At 43.7% G+C, this 19,123-nt stretch overlaps 1 long non-coding RNA gene across 1 annotated transcript in view; it reads left to right on the top strand.

The window, feature by feature from the left end:
- The window catches only part of LOC119862617, a 53,879-nt gene that overhangs the window by 4,934 nt on the left and 29,822 nt on the right, over positions 1-19,123 (top strand). The window contains exons 2-3 of the long non-coding RNA XR_005295309.2: positions 7,265-7,334; positions 13,437-13,782. This is a non-coding gene — a long non-coding RNA (uncharacterized LOC119862617). The remainder of the gene's footprint in view (positions 1-7,264; positions 7,335-13,436; positions 13,783-19,123) is intronic.

The following is a 19,123-nucleotide window of genomic DNA, read 5'->3' as shown; positions in this document are numbered from 1 at the left end:
ATCCTCCATTCAGTCTCGATCAAGGCTTGCATCAGGCTGGAGGACTAGCCAAAACACAGAGGCCCCCCAGGGTGGATCGGAGATAGTTTGCTTCCTGCTGTTTAAACAAGCTATATGTACCCATAACTGGTCGTATTTAAACAAGCTGCCTGAGCCCTAACGTTGTATTATGAGCGAGTGAAATTCCACCATGGGGCACTTCTGTGAAATCACTGTAAACTTTGGTCCGAAAGCTGATGGGAATCAAGATTGCTAGCAGTGCCCAGGATTTGTTTTACTTTTATTTGTCCCCTTCCTGTGCTCATGATGCCAGGAGACCTAGTTTGCCCTCCGTACTATTACCTCTCTTGTCTAGCTTTGTCCATAAAATCATAGACATTAGAGATGAAAAAGGTCTATTAGGTCCCGTCACCCACCTGTTGGTGGCCAATGCAGGAGTGTTCTCTATCTTGCATTTTCCAGTAATTTGTCTAATGTAGTTTTAAATGCTCAAGCAATGGGGCATTGTTTGACATAATGGGGTAAGTCTTCAGCCTCTGGCCTCCACAAGTGGAAACACACCTTTGTGTGTGCACATGTTAGAATTTGCCTTTCTAGATCCCCCTGGGAACAATGCCTCTGTGGTTGCAGGTTGTAAGCCTTGCACACATGCAAGTGTGAGAATGATTAAAGTGTGAGCTCACATGTTTGCACCAAGTGATGGTGCGGGTACGTATGCATAGCTCAGCAGATGCATAAATGGGAGCTGAATAGAGACTGGGCCCCAGTACCCTATTTTCATCTTCTGGGGGGCCTCACAAAATTCCTGTAAAATGTCCTTTTTATCGCCCTGAACCTCCATGAGGTCCCTGCAGGTGTGTAGTTGCTGTGTATAGTATATGTAAGATGGCTGCCTTTGCTGGCTCTCTCTGCACCATGTGGCTTAATAGAGTCACTGTTTTCAGGCTTGTTTGTAGCTTTGGGTATTTCTTGTCCTTGTCTTCTCTTATATGCTTTTCTGAGCCAAATTACCTTGAGAGTATTTGCTGTCCAAGGATCTAGGCAGCAGAAATGTTTATTCAAACTGTTAGCACAATGTTAGCTGTAACTGGGCCTGACCCTAATTTGAATATTATGGACCAGATCCTGGGGTGGTGTAAATCTGCATAGTGCCATTGACTTCAATGAAGCTAGAGCAATTTACAACAGCTGAGGATCTGGCTCTAGGTCTCTTTAAGAGGAATCACAATTCCAGGTGTTGCTGGCTGTGTTTATTCACTAGTTCAGGTTTTGTTAGGGGCGTCTGTCTCAAAACTCAAGGGGAGGAAAAAAAAAGATTTGAACACAATCTTGGTCAGTTGTCTCTTAGAAACCCCGATTGCTGTTCCTATAGAGATTTTCTCTTTCCCTTCACCCTGGTCCTGGCTTAAGCACCACTTTAAGTGGGCTCTGCTCATTCACATCCAGGCTTCTTAGAGCAATTGAGACTGCAGGGGTTTGAAAAGCAGGGACAGTCCTTCAATGGCAGGACCTTGGGCCGGGCTAATTGGTTTTGGTTCAAGGGGATACTGGATTTGTGAAAAGCCCAAAGATGCCTTTCCCACGCCAGATCCCGGCTCTTGAAGGGAATGATGGGGGGTACAGGGTGGGGAAGAGTGGAACAAGATGGCTTAGTAGGTGAACCCAAGTAATGACACAGAAGCCCACCTGCTTTGGGCTGAGTTAGTGTCTGACCACAGCCTTTAAAAGCTTAATTCCCAGATGTGCTGCCTCCACAGGCTGTGAGCAAAGGCCTTACATGATTAGCACAACTGTATGTTTGTTTGTTTATTTATTTATTTATTTATTTTTCCACACAAGATATCTTCAAGATACAATGAGTGCAAATCAGGAGGGACCAGAATTACACTGCTGTACAACTGGTGTGAAAGCAGAACTGGGCCCAATAACTCTGAATTCTTTTCTTTTCTTTTCTATGTTGAATTTTGGTGGAATTGTGTCCAATAGCTCGGTGACCTTTTTCTCTCCTGTATTAGTAAAAGCTGCTTCATTGCGGAGTTGCAAAGCATGGCCTGGAAGCATGGACAACTTATGGGAGCACAGTTTCTTGATACTATCCCTTTTAGGACACATTTTTGGAGACCTTGACAGAAATGACAGCCTGTAGGATATGAGAAATAAAGGAATTACTTATCCAGGATCTCTTTACACTCCCCATCTCTGTTATAATTAACAGATTACACTTTTTCTTATGTTCAGAATATGGGAGAGAAGTATAGTTAGCACTGAGCCTAGATACTGCATTAAATGCCTAACAGAGAAATTTATTTGTATCATTTATTGTAGAAGAACAGGTAGTGACCACTCTGTGGGTTGCCTAACACCTTTTTATAATAAGAGTCTTGTAACCTCTTTTTTTTTTTTTTTTTTTTTTGAGATACTCTGACACTGCCATTGTTTGTACAGGCCCTTGAAATTCAGTAGAGGGAAGCTTCGGGGCTAGAAAAATGCCTTTCCTTTGTCCCGTGAAATTCCATTCAGGTTTAGCTGAGTTATAAAGCATTACAAATCACCCTTCTGTTGCTTGTATACCTCAGGAAAAATCTGACATCCCGCCAAAATAATAACTAACCACAAACATTCCAAAGAGCTGGGTTTATATCATTATCAGACATTGCACTGGGAATGCCTGGGAGCTCCTGGAAGAGTTGTAGCAGGTGAAGGAACTGTGAGGGTAGATTCCGGCTACTTCCCCCCTCCTCAGCATGTGGACCCTATGGCCAATTTCTCTTCCCCCCCTGCATGCACATTCCCCAGGATATCAGCCTTCTCCTGCTGTCAGCTAATGTTAATCCCATAGTTCAAGAGGAGAAGTCTGTGCTGAAGTTTCAGGTTTGAAATTCTGCTCGCAATGTAGGATGTGGGGAAGGGGGGGTAAGGGGAAGCAGGGTTGTTACAATTGCACAAAATATTTGTTTTAACCTTCTTTTAAAAAATATAGGAAATGATATAGATATACATTACATTATTTAGGTTGCAAAATCAAGCATTCAAAGTCAGGAAATGCCAGGTCTAAGATTGTCTGTGTAATCTTATGTCAACCTTGTTGTGCATATGCATTATGATCCAGTCTTTAATTACATGATCACATATTCTAAGCCTGGTTCAGAGCCAAGGATGGACATACATGGGGCTGAATTAAGGTTGCATGGGCAGCCTTAAATCTTGCATTTTCTAGCTTTCAAATGCTTGATTTTGCAATCTAAAAATGTTCTTTTAATGCAGTATTTTTGTATGGAATATAATCTACATTATCAGGTAGTAGCAAATATAGGAACATAGAAGCTAGAGATGGAAAATGACTTACTAGATTATTGAATGTGTTTCCTTGGATGGATGGGAAGAGTAAATTGATTAAAACTTGTATTAGAAAATATTTAAAATTACAAAACACATAAATTGTTGAATGCATATTACAAATACCCGAGGCATATTGGTTCATGTACACCAAAAAAGAATAACAAAAGAAAAGAAAAAATACAAACCAGCAATTGTTGATGTGGGAGAATAAAATTATAAGAACAGATTTAAATTTTTGTTATTAAAGCTAATGTTAAAACTACCTTATACATGTGTAAGGAAATAGTATCTATACATCTGGGTATAATGCTTACATTGTCTAAAAGTACAAAGTTTGGTTAAAAATTCATAAAATGCATATAGTACATAATCTGCAATATCCCAAATTAAGGTTAGTAAATTCAGCAATACAGTTAAAATATTAACATCCAAATTTTCCGGGTACATCGCTCATAAAAGGTTATACTAAGAGTAGGTTATGGAAAGCAAATATAGCAATGAGTATAGATTGTCCCTCAGTAATTGAGATTTAGGATAGGTTGCCCCTCAGTAAATATCCCGAATTTAAACTGATGCTACACTTGATCTTAGGCAAAAAGCAAGAAGACATAGGCATGCTGAAGGGGAAATTTCTTTGTTCCCAGAGAAACAAGCTTATTGTTTTCTTTGCCTTCAGTTCTGCACAGTTCTTGTTTCAGATGGACATTTTGGCTTCTTATCTTGAGGAATCTTCAGCTTGTTTATTGAATGTGCACACTCATGAAGAAATAGATGCCCATGGGGATGTATGTGCTGTGTGCATGCACTGGCACATGCATACACACTCACCTGTAATCACACCATACAGATACACATTGCACACTCACAAATATTTGCTGCCCTTGCATTCTTTCCTTGATTTGCATGCTTGTTCTTTCCACTGTCACTAATGGAGGCTGTTCCACGTGTTGAAAGGAGAAGAGAGGCCTTTGTATATTAAACAGGAGATCTAATCTTTTTTAACTGCTGGAAGAATTGCCCATATTTTTCTTTGGAAATGATGAGACACAATGCAGATTTATCTGTGCTTGGAATGGCTTTTTTCTTTCTTTCTTTACGGGGAAGTTCCGTACTTTGGGTTCTGATGTCAGTGAACAGAGTTTTCTGTGGCCTGCAGTGTATTTGGTGTGGATAAAATATCTGTGGTCTGTTGAAACCATATTTTCCCCCAAGGGATTTCTAAACCCTGACATCAGTGTCTCATGGTGTGTGTGTACAGAATGTTTGTGTGTCTATTGTGTATGTGTATACATGTTGTGCATGTTTTAAATATCTCCCCCCTCATTACCTCCACAAAAGTCAATCCAATAATTAGACTGAGCAAAAGGAACCTGTCTCTATCTGTGATGCAGGCAAAAAAGTCTGTTCTCACCCTGCCTTCTGTTAATGAGATAGAGACAGGTAAGCATCACACATACCAAGTTTCTGCCTTCGGCAACATCAAGGAAACAGTGACAAGCTATTAATGGAACACGATGGACCTAGCGCTAATTAGTGCTTCCTTTTCAACTTTTACCTACATGTGCACCAAGATCTCCAACCCAGCTTTTCCCCTAAGCTTAGATCCCTTTGTTTTCAGTATGTTTCTCTTCACACAGATAAATCCATTAGTGAATAAGTAAAGGCATCCTTTATTTCCCAAGTCATTCCTCCCTTCCCGTTGGGTTCATACAGTGTTCTTCAGGTATCACGTCTCTCTTCTCACCATCTTCACACTCTCAGTAATTTCTGTACTGATCCTATGTCTCATAAGGCCACGCATAGCAAAAGTGACCTCCCTCTGCTGGGGGGAGTGGGCTTGGTACTATAGCAAGATCAGATACCATGGTGATGGGTACCATATAAGGGCAGAAACAGTCTCCTATCCATGATCAATGTTAGCAAACATTCATTTCTGGTCAACAGAGCACATCTAGATTTAATGGTTCCAGAGACACCAATGCACCTGCTTGTTCCTCATTTTGCTCTTTCCCCTTCGTGTCTGTTTTCTAGATGCTTATATGGCCCCCAGCATCACATTGTTTGAGGGTCTTCCAGATAGCAGATATCCCTGGAGCAAAAGGTATTTGAGACCCAGGAGCTTCCTGCAGCCTGCAGTGGAGAGGGTATAACCCTCTTGCATCAAACACTGCTGTGTTCTGCAGTAGCAACCCTGCAGTAACACTGATGCTGTGGTATTGTTTTATAAGCAGGGTGTGGGAGTGAGGGCTCAGTGGGGTGTGGACAGTGTTGGCATGAGGAAGACATCTGTCCAGGCCATGGTTCTCAGTTACTGAACAGTTATTGAACATTTTTATTTTGATAGCACCTAGAGGCCAACTAGGTCAGGCCTCCACCCTGCAAGGTGCTGTGCAAACATCTAGGGAATGACAGCTCCTTCCCCAGAGAGCTTACTGTTTAAAAAAGTGTAGGCTTCCTGGTTCTCTGTACATCTGTCACTGCCCACTGGAAGCTGATTAAAACTAGACAGGGCTGAGACCCAGCAAAACATCTGGGCTTGCAATAAATATATACCCCTGCCCTGCACACTTCTGGATAGAGACTTCCTCATAGCCTGTACCCTGGACTCCTCCCTGACCCATATCTTTGATCTTACCTTCTCATCCCTTATTCATGGACTCTTGGTTTCTCACTGCTGTGCCAGGCCCCTTCACACTGCCAGGCCTGGATCCCAAGGAGCCTGTCTTAACCTGCTCCTGCTATTTGCAGTCCCAGTCCGCAGACAGTGTAGCTTGGTGGGGAAATTGCAGGGCAGCAGGCAGAAGCAGCCGGGGTTTGCACATTAGCTAATTAACTTTCATGACTGAACTATGTTGCCTCATCTTCTTTCTACACCCTCCCCTTCTCTTCCCCCAAAACACACGTGTGGACATGTGTGCCGGTGTACACACACACACATACACACACACACACACACACAGAGGACACATTTTGCGCTGGCCTCAGAACTCTTCCACAGCTGTGAAATGCAAAGTAAAGCTGTTTGTTTTCAGAGTGGGGTTTCCCTGCTACGTGGTACACTGGGCCCCCTGTTTCACATTAGCTGAGTCTTATTAAATCCGGTGCACAAAGGCCAGTCACCCCCAGCAAAGCCCTCTGCTGCACCCCATCCATAAATCCAACCCTAGAACAAAGTATTTTGTACCTTGGACCATCTTTCTACCCAGTCTGCCTGATTTTCTCTCTCTCTCTCTCTCTCATGCTGAAGGTTTCTTAGTGCCAGGAAGATATGATAATTCTTGTGGAAAGAGCATGAAATGCCTCTGCTCTTTGTGTCTGTTTAATTCAATGAGAACCCCAGCCCCGCACATCATGAATGGTGGCTTTGTGCTGGCCTTTCCTGAGCTCCAACTGCCAGCCCTGCTCTCTGCCTCTAGTTTCCCACCATTGGATACTGATTAACAAACTAAATTATTTTTCCTCCCTAATGATGTTTTTCCACTTTGCCCACCAGGCTGGAAAAAGCCATGGGGAGGAAAAGATTCGTGCAAAGGATGAGCTAGCCAGAGAGAAAATTAAAGAGACAGTGTTGCTTTCTGGGCTCTGGCTACACAGATCCACTTTGCTTTATTTCCTTAGTAGTGAAAATGATAGTGTCTTGCTGTCTTTTACATGGCTGCATGTGTTTCAACTAGGAACCGATATCCAAAAGCATTTGCATGAGGTGTGCTATGAAGCATGCATGTAAGTACATAACATACACACAATTATGTGTGTGCACATGTAGGTATATATAATATAAATGTGTGTTTGTGTGTAATTCCAAATATGAGAGCTGTTTTACAGCCATTTCTCTGGGGGGGACATTCAGTAATTACTTGACATCCGTCCATACGTGTGTGGGAGCATCTTTCTAATTGAGATAAATTCTCTCTCCTTTAATCAGACGTGACGGAAAGTTCATGGAGAGGGATGCAATGGGAAGAGACAGGACATCTCTGGGTGAGCAAGGAGAGGTGAGTCAATGAACCTAGTTAGAGGACTAAATTGAACTTCGCTCTGGAGGCCAGATCCTCACACACGTACACACACCCCAGCCAGCCAAACCTCCCTGGCTAGTCTTTTGAAATTGGGCCAGCTGATGTTTGCTGCTGCTATATAAGACTGGAAGCAATAATTCTGATTACCCTAAGTAGAATGGGAGGTGGGAATCAAAGGCAGGTCAGGATGCAGCCATCTGCCTTCTGAAGCATAGCCGTGCATCTCTTACTTTCTTGTGTACTGGGAAGAAAAGAAGCTTGTAGAATTTTTGTATTTTCTAAAAGAAAATTATTGTAATCTGCACAGAAAGGAAATGCATGTGGGGAGGCAGAGCCTCCTTTGAAATTCTGATTAACAAAACCTGAAGATTTGAAATGTTGTTTTTATTGAGTTATTCCAATCCGTGGAGACTGAATTGCTCTGTTCATTCACTGGTTTGTGTGATATGGGCATCTGCAGAACAAGTTTTCTCATATCTCCCCAGCAACGTGCCTTGCCTCTGACCTGAAGTCAGCACTCCCAACTGGGAGAGGGACCTGCAGGTCCAGCTGATCTCTGTGGACGTGCTCAGCAGAGAAGACAAAGGGGCTGCTTAATGCTAGTGTTTGAGATTTTGGCATCTGCCTGCTAAGCAGTGGGCAGAGATCACCAACTCATTTCCCATAGGCCACTGGGCAGATGTCAGATGGGAACAACCATTTTGTAGCGAGCGAGGTCCTGTCTGCCCTGTCAAAAGAAGGGCCACTGGTTATTTTGGGGCAGCTCCACATGTGGTAGCAACGATGGAAGCTGAGGTGTAGATAGGACTCAGATGTTCTTTGCGCCTATTTAGAGCAGGGTTAGGCGACGTGATAAAAATATCTGAGCCTTGTCTATACTACTGCTGCTACTGGGTGGAAATACACAGTGACTTTTGTAGCAAAAGATGGGTCCCATTTTCACCAGTTTAGACATAGCCTGAGGGGATAAATTGATTGGGATCCAGCCAGACCATGACTCTCAATCCTATTTGATGCTCACTAAATCCACCACATTCTGTATTGCCCTTCCACCACCGTTCTAATCACTGTTATGACTTCTGCAAGGTAGAACAGGAAAGTAAAGATAACCATGCAATAGGTTTTTTCATGTACCAGGATTTATTAAGAACAATAGGTGGAATCAGTCCATCTAGGTAGAATATACTGCAGGGAGCAATGTGATAAAGCATTTTTTCTGCTCTTGAAGGGTAGAGCAATAACTCACAGGAGGCAAAACCTGGAGTGTTTTGGAGTTACGTCCTCTTATGTGTGCAAACGACTACTCCAGCCCATGGCAACCCTCTAGGTAGTTCATTTGTGTGTAGTATTTCCCTCCTCCTTTTTGGAAGAGATTTCCCTCAATAAAACGCACCTCTTGAAGGAGTAAGGGGCCGTCGGTTCAAATAGATCCAGAATTTAGTGTTTTTTAAACCTTTAGATAAGGAATTGAGGAAAAAATACATCTTGCTACCCGGATGATCTCTCTCTAAGTGGGAGGCCTGGAATGGAAAATTTAGGGTATAAGTCAGTGAGCCTTGGAGGTTATCAGAGTTTGTTGTTTTTTTTAATCTTTCAGGGTGTGTGTGTGTGTGTGTGTGTGTGTGTGTGTGTGTGTGTTGGGGGAGGGTGATCTATATTGAAAAAGCCTTTTCACTAAGTCTGCTTTCGCTCAGTCTGATCTTTCTTGTGGCAGGTGCGGGGGGGTGGATCTCCTCATCTGAGCAGAATTCAGGCAGATGCTGGGAAGCTGAGAGAATGCTTTGGAGTAGCATGGAAAGGGTTTAAGAGAGCTGATCAAAGCGTGCAAGACATGCACAGTGACTGAGCAAAGATGGTTACAATTGCCCTCTTCAGAAAAGAGGGCTGTGTAGGTTATGCAGCATTGCCCACACAGGTTTAACTCTGTCACCAAAATAAGAAGGAGAAAGAGTGAGAATGCTTTATTAATGAAACCAGCCCTTTGCGAGCCTTCATCTTGAGGCCCATTTTCTCCACCTTCTTCATCCTCCTTTGCCTACTGTCTGACAGTGTCTCGCTCTGTACCTGCTCTTCTTCCAGTTACCTGCTTTCGGGCTTCATCTATAAATTCCTCATGATCACTTGAGTCCTTCACCAATGTGGCATCACTGAGTGTCACTGCGTGGCTGGGCCAGGGAGAGAAAGAGACCATTTCATCTGAAGGGCATGAACATGCCTACTCATCTGGATGGCCAAAAAAATGGGTGAACACAACTTCAGCAGCATACGCAGTTTAAATAACATGGCTTAATATCTGTAACATGAGTCCACTGGCCTTCAGATTTCTGGTGCTGCATTTCTGATATCCTCTCTGTCTGTATCCTCTGTCTCTGTTAGAACAGTGAGAGAAGCCCAGGGTTGTGTTTCTGGAGGCAAAATGTGGGTGTATGCTATGAGGGACAGTTGAGGGGTGTGGTTGCTGTGGGGGGGATTGGGGAGCTCGCACTGTCCTGGGGTGCCCTGAGCAAGGTGACTACAGCATGCTTGAGCCTAGAGCTCCCTACCAACCAGCAATGCCATTCATCCCATTGTATTTCTGTTCCCAGAAAATAACAGCTTAATAAAAAGAAAAAAACAGGAAAGGGGATTGCAAAAGTGCTCGGGAAGATGGACCAGTGACAGGCTATGCCAGAAAGATACGAGAAAGGCAGCAGCATTAGGAAGTAACATCCTCAGGACCTACTTCTCCAAACCCCTGCTGTCCTCACCCCATACTCCAAGCATCTGAAGACACATGACAGCTTGGTATTGATACAGGAAGGGGGCCAAGGGAGAGGGAAGGGCTGTGAGCAGATTTGCCTTCTCTTGCTTTGTTAAAAATCAAATATATTGTATGACAATTGATTTAGAATGGGAAAGAAATTGAACTCCATTCCCAAAGCCGCCTAGGAAGAAGATTTTTGTGTTTGTGTGTGCCCTTTGTCTGCTTGATCACAAAACCAGTGGGATGCTGGGCTTGGATATGCAGGTGGAACGGGAAAGAGACCTGCCATGCAACTGCTCCTTCCCCGAAGGGAACCCCTTAGGGCTAATGTTTGATCTGAGGTCTAGTTGTACTACTCAGAAATCTCCAAATGTCAGGGGCTGGGACAGAGCCTTGAATGGAACACGGCTGTATTTTCATTTGCATATGAATGCTGATGTTTGCATAAATGTGAGATATATGCCACTTATGTAAGTGAGCATGCATATACACAAATACATGTGCAAACACATGCTCACACAAATTTGGAGAGACATGCAGCCACCATTGCATTCCCAGTTCAGTGACATACTTGTCCTTAGTTCAGCAGGCATGTTATGACTCTTCTAGGAGGTGCAGTATGTCCCCTTCCCTGTCTCCATTTAGAGATCAATTACAACATTAGGAATATTTCAACATTTTAGCCTACGTTTTCATTCTGAAATATGAAGATTCCCCCACATCCCCGCAAAATTTGCGCACGCAGCAAACCATTTTTTAAAAGAAGGTTCAAACAGATCATTGTGTAATCAAAATGCCAAGCCATTGTCTACATACTCCTTTGGGTTGGCAGACCCTCTCTGACTAGCATCAAGACAAACCAGAGGGTGACAGTGTTTCTCGGCATAGTGAAAGGGCCAGAGTTATATTAAGTACAGGAAGGTGACTCAGAAAGCAAGCCTACGTGGGCAGTTCCATGGGTATAAGGTCAGATGTGAATTTAAAAGGTTATAGTTACACTGATAGGACTCCCCATGTGGACATTTATTCCAGTAGATGAGGGCCTAGTTTCTGGTTTAGCTCATATCGCTTTTAGAAGCGGTTTAAGCTAAACCAGAAAAAGCTATTCTTATTCTGGAATAGGAGTGTCCAGACAGAGTTCTAGCAGTTTAACTATATTGGTATAATTATAGCAGTTTAAATTCCTGTGTAGACAAGAGGGTTTAGGAGCTAGCCATCTGTCCCTTTTGTTTAACTGCCTAACAAAGGTGTGTATACAGCACAGAACTCCCTATGTCTGTGTGTCTATCCCCACCCCCTTACAGAACTATCAGCTGTGCACATATTAAGACCCTAATTCAGCAAGACGCATAAGCATGTGCCTAACTTTCCACACATCAGATGTCCTGCTGAAGCTAAAAATACATTAAACACTTCTCTAATGTCGCCTTTCATGTAAGCGATTGTTGTAAATTGTCTCAGGGATGGTATTCAATCTTGAATGGGAGGGAAGGTGTTTAAGAGACACTCTTTCTTTAAATAAAGTCTGTGTTATTTAAAACCTGCCCTCCCACCCCCACCCCCCCACTCAAAGTTTAGGAACACCTGACTACATCATCAAAGCTCCGGAAAGTGCAAGATGGCTGAGTCAGTGTTGCTGGTGTAACCTTAATATTTGCATTTTCTGACTTATTTTATTTTGACTCTAGCATTGCAATAACATAGGTCTGGGGGTGGATTGTATTTAATTTGCTTGGTTTTTAAAGGAAAAGAGAGAGAGAGAGAGAATTTGCATGTACTTAATAATATTAAATCCATACACAGAGCAGCGCTCATATTCTTTTCTGGTCTCTAAACATGGATCAGCTAAATTTGTAAATGTGTAGGTGCATCCTTCTATATGTGAAAATCCCACACCTGAGATTGTAAAACCGGTAAATGCATGCACAAGCAGGATTTGGGACTTGTCATTACCCATGCTAAATGTCTTCACAAATTCTACAGCATGCTGAAAATGCTGACCCATATGCATAAGTAGGGAGCTGATCCTGCTCCCACTTATACTGAACTGTGACTCCAGATGCAGTGAAAATTTTAGGGAGAGGGTAAAATTCATTGTGTATCAAAGAATTTGTGCAAGGCATTTCACACCACCTCCAAGACATGCTAAGAACTTACATGGATTTAAGGACCCTTGTGTGGGGTGAATTTTACTCAGAGTGAAAGTGTGCGTTGAAAAACCTAATTTCACTGTGAGCTAAATCTTTGGGTGTCAGCAGGAGTTGTACCTGGGTAAGGACTGAGTCAAAACAAAACAAAGGATTATGGGATTTGACCTTAGAAGAGAGGTACGCTGACATAATGAGCCATCATTTCTGTAAGCCTAGCCTTGAAACCATAGGGGCCAAAGTTTTACATTCCAAAAATAGTAGAAATGTGAACTCCTCTTTCTTCTGACCACAACCTTGCCCAGGAAATATTGTAATGACCTGCTGGACAGCTCTCAGCTCTACCTCTTTCACCTATAGTTGGACTTCCTACTGTATAAAAGTACTGTATTTAGGGAGATGGTACTGTGCAGAATAGCATTAAGCATGTCTAGGTCTATGTTACAGTGTTTATGCCACAGACATGCAGTATAGGCCTTATCCTGCATTCTTTATGCATGGACTGCAGTGGGAGTTTTGACTGCACAAGAATTGCAAGTTCAGGTCCTATCTCTCTGTTTTAAACATTCTTTTTGTATGTCAGAGGGACAGAGCCCAACACTAATTCTTGCAGTAAGGGCATAGTGTGTGGTACTTCCCACGGGTGCCTGCCTGGGTCTTCAGGCTCAACAAGCACTTCAATGTATTGCCTGTCGCAAGAGATGTCTGCATCTCTAGATCCTCAGTAGGCTGTCGCCGAGGCCTTAGCAATGGGAGACGCTCAGGTTACGTATTCACTTCTCAATGGCCACGGCAGGATTGTTCCATACATGACATTTCTTAGTGCTTTGTCCAGTCTAGTTGTAAATATCCCAAGTGCTAGGGCTTTGGTGGAGTCATGTGCCCGGAGATAAATAGCTGGATAAACAGGTGCTTGGGAGTCTCATTCATCCTTGAGTCTAAGCAAAACAAGGGAAATGCCCTGCATTTCTGCCTTCGAGGAGAGCGTGGGAAGGACGAGTCGGTCACAAATGGGCTACCCTTTTGCCCCAGTCCCATATGCTGAGGGGCTGCAGCCATGGGGTGCAATACAGTGATCAATCAGTTAACCGGGAATATCTGTTTTCTCCTTTCTGTGTGTAACCATGGCATTATGCCCATGTACAGTTCTCGGTGAGTAATGGCTGTGCCTTATTCTCTCCTGCATAGAGCTTGTGCGACGTTCTGCAGCAAAGATAAGAAACATCCCATTTGGCACAAGCAGCACAGAAGAGAAAGGTGGAAAGTCGCTCCTCCCCGGTTAACCTCCCCTTCCCAGTCCCCTCTGGTATTCTTCCCTCTCCCCGATACCATCAACTCAGCGTGGGGCCCTCGACAAGCAAGAGCTGGAGGAGGAGGACAAAAAAAGAGGCAGCGAGAAGGAGAAGGGCAGCCCCTGTGAAGACATACTCTGCCACACCGGGCCATTTTTGCTGCAGTTTGTAGGCTGCTAGGTGCCCGGAAGCCATTTTGATGGAATCAAGTACTATTTGTAAGATGGCCGCATTGGCACGAGGTAGGTTGCAGAGCTGCCTAAATCTTTACCATGCTACCTTCCTCACGCCCATCTCCTTGTTATCTTGCTAATTTCCAATGAAGGCAGAACAATAACTCGAGCTGGCATGCCCCAGTTCTTTCTCTGCCACCTCCTTCCTCAGGCAGAAAATCTGCACGTACACTCTCCCTCCAGCCCCTCTGCGATATTAATTGAATTAACATACTTCCTAATTTGCCCTGTGTTTTTTGTGTGCCTGCTCCCATCCTCCTCATTGTGCTCATCCAGCTGGTAGGACAGGAGCAAACGCTTTATTTCCATTTGCCCATTCGGCTGCACGCGAAAAATCCTTAATGACATATAAAAGGGGTGGGGTGGGTGGAACAACAACCCATCAGGGATTTGGCACACAGACCTCGCAATACACTAAGATAAACCATCTCTGCTGCCGTTTTATTGGCAGATTAAAATATCCATTTTCCTTGTGTTCACTTATTTAGTTATTTATTTTTGGGCTGAGGGAGGGGGCGAGACCCGCCAATATTCTGCAGTTTTGTACTCCTCTTAACAGGCCACATGTGATTTTTCACTGTCTAAGTTGTCTCCGACAGCCCAGCCAGCGCCTCGGTGACAGAGAGAGCCTCTCCATTAGACTCATACGCAACAAGGACAAAAGCCTTTAAAACCAATTTATTGTTTATTCCCTCCCCCCCACACCAGTGATTTCAGAAGGCTTTCCCCTAAAAGGAACTTAAATACATATCATTAAATTGAAAGCGCTGAGCTCTGCACCCGGGAAGTAGGCCACGCTTTTTATTTCTAAAAATATTTGTCCATTTGCTAAAGAGCTAAAGAGCAATCAAACCAGGAAGAGAACCGCCCTCCTCATCTTCTCTCTTTGTTTAAATCACATTATATTTGTATTTACTATTTTAGAAAACAATTTTTTTTTTCATTTGCTGTCATACAAAGTATATACCCCCCCACCTTTCCTACTTAATAGGGCCACATATCCATGATGATGGCTTTTCTGTGCTTTATGTTAAAAAATGCGACAGTATTTTGCCATAATACACTGAAAATGCAGCAATAATGTTATTATGGGTTCTAGAGTTTGGGGCTTCCAAATATTGTGCTATTTTTTATATGGAGGAAAACTGAAAGCCATGACCTAAGTATGTAATGCAGAATACAAATGCTATGCATTGTAAATACATCTCAGGCGCATACCACCCAACACAGAGAGACAGCATTCCACAAAAGCTAGGAATCCAAAAGATAACGATAAAAACAAATCATTTGGGCAAGTCATTCAGATCTTAACCAGGATTGCTAGAATTACAATATGCAGATGTGTAACGTATTGATAGAAATATTTAATTTAAAAATGCTGATCATAAACCGTAAAGGAGCAAAAAATGGTACAAGAATGATTATTGGATACTGTGGGCTCTCACCATTTAGTTTCATACTTATGTGGCTATTTACCTATCAGCCCATGTTTATGGGTATAGACTTAAGCTTCAGATAAATCTGTCAGTCTGTCTCACCCGTTTTCTTTTCTTCCCTGCCTCCCCATCTGCTTCTTGTGGTGCCTTGTTCTGAATCCCACATAACAGTATTTGATGGCAATAATGAGACTATGCCTCTGGTCTGCATCATAAACATGCCAACACGAGCCATTGTGTCAGGAGCTGTCATTGACCAGATGGTGCTTAGTTTCCCAGCATTCCTGTTTGTGGGTTCCTCCTCTCTGAAAGCCAGCAACCACCTTAGTGTTAGGGTTCACCAAGATCTACCTCATCTTGCTAAGAAAAACATAGTGAACTCAGATAACTTACTGTGCAAGGGAAACATTTTCAGAAGGCAGGACTTCACTGTGGCAATGTGAGATGCAGACATAAGTGTCTGGGCCTCTGGTTGCCCAATGGAGGGTTCAGATCTGGTGGCGCATGGACTTAGATTTGTTCCCTCAATTTAGGTTTGTGGTAGGGTGACCAGATAGCAAGTGTGAAAAATTGGGACAGGGGGTGGGGGGTAATAGGAGCCTATAAAATCTGGTCACCCTAGTCTGCGGGTACAAAACTTTGGGCCTGAGTTTTGTAGGTACAAGTTGTGCCCTCACATGAAGCTGGGCCTCAACCCATCTGAACTTGCATTCCCCCACCATAGAGACTCCAGCTGGTTGCAGTTCAAAAGCCTGTGCTTTTAAAGATGATTCTGATGTTACCTTGGTTTTGCAGTTTGCAGGGTGGTGGTGGGGAGTTTGAAGCACCTCTCTATTTTCTATCCTCTCAGATGTCTCTCATGTGCCTGTGAAGAAGCCTGTCTACACAAGTGTCAGTAAGTTTGGTGGAGGCAGCTGTCAAGAGTGACTGATAACGTATTGGGCTCTTCCTATGAACAATGCCAGGGAGATCCCAGACAGGAGAGAGACAGGGCCATATCCTGCTCTCATTACGGGAATTCAACTCCCATTAAAGTCAATGGGAGTTGCAGTGAGTATCTGTGAGGGGAGAATTCATGCCTGAGAGCTCAAAACAGTCCAGCAATAATAATAATAATAATTAATAATAAATTTAGCTACAGAAATACCGATTCAAAATACAAACACTAGAAACAACTGCTATTCCTGATTCCAGCCAGATGGAGAGAACCTGGCATAATTACACTTATGGAAGGCATTGAAGGACTACCATGAATGGAACCAATTAAAGAGCGAGTAATGCTCTTGTGAGAGAGATGAGGCTCTGTGTATGATGAATAATGATCACCCCCTTCATTCCTCCCTATACATCCACAGTCTGTGTCATAGTGGATCCCGGATACTCGAATCATATGGGCGAGCATGTGTGTCTAGGTTCTGGGTTACAAAGGCTTTGGCTGTCTCCCTAGCAGGGTGAAAACGAACTAAATAGGAAACATACTAGACTCCCAGGGGCAGGAGCCTAGCTGGCTTGCTGCCAGGTCCAACTTCACAGTCTTCATTGTCTAATATTTCTAATGCATGCCCAGCAATCCATTATTTAGGATTTAGTTTTAAAGGAGAGTATTTTTCTTGGAATCATTTGGCATGGATTTTGTGGGTAGCTCTTTTGCATGCATGTGAACGTGCATGTGTGTCGTGTTTTGTGATAAATGTTGGGTGTGTACCTGAGCAGGTTCATGTGTGAGGGTTGTGCATGTGGGAACATACATATGACAGGTGCCAGTGCATCTCAACCTGAGTTTGCGCACATGTTTTAGGCATTGGTGTTCACTTTGCTCTGTGTCTAATATTTCCTGCTTGCTGTCATTGTTGTGGACTGCGGAATGGAGGGAACCTTCCCTTGGGGTCTGCTAAGGATGGTGCCTTTTTATAGAGCCAGGGAGTTTGTACAGCAAAACTGCACCAATGAGATGGGTGTCCAAAGTCCCATTTCTAGTAGGCAGATGTCCAGGTCATAACGAATACCATCACAACTAGCTGGGACTGCCTTATGGACAGTCATTTTCAGGATTGAATGAATCATAGCCACAGAACTCCCCTCATGCCCTTCGGTGGCGGCACATTGATTCGTGTGTTTGTGGGGAGCAGCTTGCACTGCTTGCCCACTCTGGGTTAAATTAAGGACTGTCCTCTCCACAGCTGTCTGTCAGAACCTGTCTCTGGACCTAAACCCACTTACTTGGGAGATTTGCCTGCCAGGGACTTTCCTTTGGGAGGGAGGGGAATGGAAGCGGGACTTGGGAGAGTCAGGCCTAAGACAATGCTCATCATTTTCTCTAGCCCCTGTCAGTTCTCCACTCAGGGCCAAGTCAAAGTGCTTTCCCATGGGAACTATGTAGTATAGTAGTTCCTGTCCACCCCTGTTTAATGTAAAACCTCCGCTTGGTATAGCTTACACAGCAGGGGCATATCAGTTATCTCTTTTAGAGGCCGTGTTGCTAATTATAGGCAGATCACATTAGGTGAATGAGTGAGGAATACCTGGCCCAATCAGGAGAGAGACAGATGTGCTCAGATGAAATTTCACCACTCATTGGCTGTTTCACAGCGGGGTGTTATTCGTAAATTCTGGAAACACTTTGCTCTCCTGTTCACACCCACATGTGCAGATCACCTTCCATTCTGTGTATACATCTCTAGACCGGACACGCACAAACAGGCATCCCTCCAGCCAACACTGATCTGCAGACACCTTTAGGATGGAACGCAGCAGCTCCCAAACACCCGGCAATGCTCAGTGCAGGCAACCCTTATTTTTTTTATCATGAGTGTCATCATTTTAGGTGTATTTCTTAAAGCCCCAGCCCCTGGAAGCAAGCAATTGCGTCCTTTTTTTTAAGGGTTCAGCCATCATAGTTGCAGAGAAAAGCTTGCAAACACGAAGTGAATGTACAATAAAGCCTCAGACACTAGGAAGAAAATTTTAAAACAAAAACAAAACCCAAATATATCATTTTAAAAAAATCTCATAATTTTTTGTGGCCTGACATGATTTTTGAAAGCTTGAGGTTGGCCACATTGAACGCTGCATAACTGTTTGGAATAGGGAGGAAAGGAGAATCCTACATCCAATGAAACCACACCTGGAGTTTAGGGAGGTAGAATCAAATATATCCAACTCCAAATTTGGCCATGACAAAGAAGTTAACAATAGTCAGTGCCAGCAATTCATGCAGCCTCTTTGCTCCTGAGAAGTAACAGCACTGGGTTGCCTTTTGGTTATACAATGGATGTTCAGTACATGTTCAAGTCAAGTGAGTGCCCAAATATACATGGGGCAGGAGGTGGTGGGCGCGCATGTCTCCTCTCCCTGTCGCTCAGACATCCTCATGATTCCCATGAGCATCTCGTGCAGCTGCCTACAGAGATGAAGTGGAAGGTTGTGAATATCTGCTGTGATACAATCGCAAGGCAGTTACTAGGTAACTTGGCCCATGTTGGATGGGAGGCCTCCCCAAATTACACTGTATGCATATGTGTGTGTCTAGCTTACTGATTTCAGGGGAATTTGGGGAGAGGCTGAGATTTTACTATCTGCATGATCTGGTGCAAAAGAATTCACCAGCACCAGGAACTCTGTGGCAAACACCCCTTGGAGCTGTCTTTGTAGTTTTTTGGGGGGGATAGGAGGTAGTAGAGAGGGGACAGAAGAATTAGAAGCCAGGGCTCCCTTCCCTTTCTTTAGCAGAGAGGGAAGGAGACTATAGCAGCAAACTGATGCCACGATGCTGTACCTTGTGTTTTTACTAGTGCCTGAATCTGCCACTCCCAGCACCCCACTTCCCAGCACAGTGGGGGAGAACCCCAGGGTTGTGTTCTTGGGAAGGCCAGTACCATAGACAGTTCTCTGGGTAAATAGGAGCTTAGGGCAAG

This window comes from Dermochelys coriacea, chromosome 10, assembly GCF_009764565.3.
Source record: "Dermochelys coriacea isolate rDerCor1 chromosome 10, rDerCor1.pri.v4, whole genome shotgun sequence".
Lineage (NCBI taxonomy): Eukaryota > Metazoa > Chordata > Testudines > Dermochelyidae > Dermochelys > Dermochelys coriacea.
Note: the sequence above shows the minus strand (reverse complement) of the source record. Positions and strands in the feature narration are given on the sequence as shown.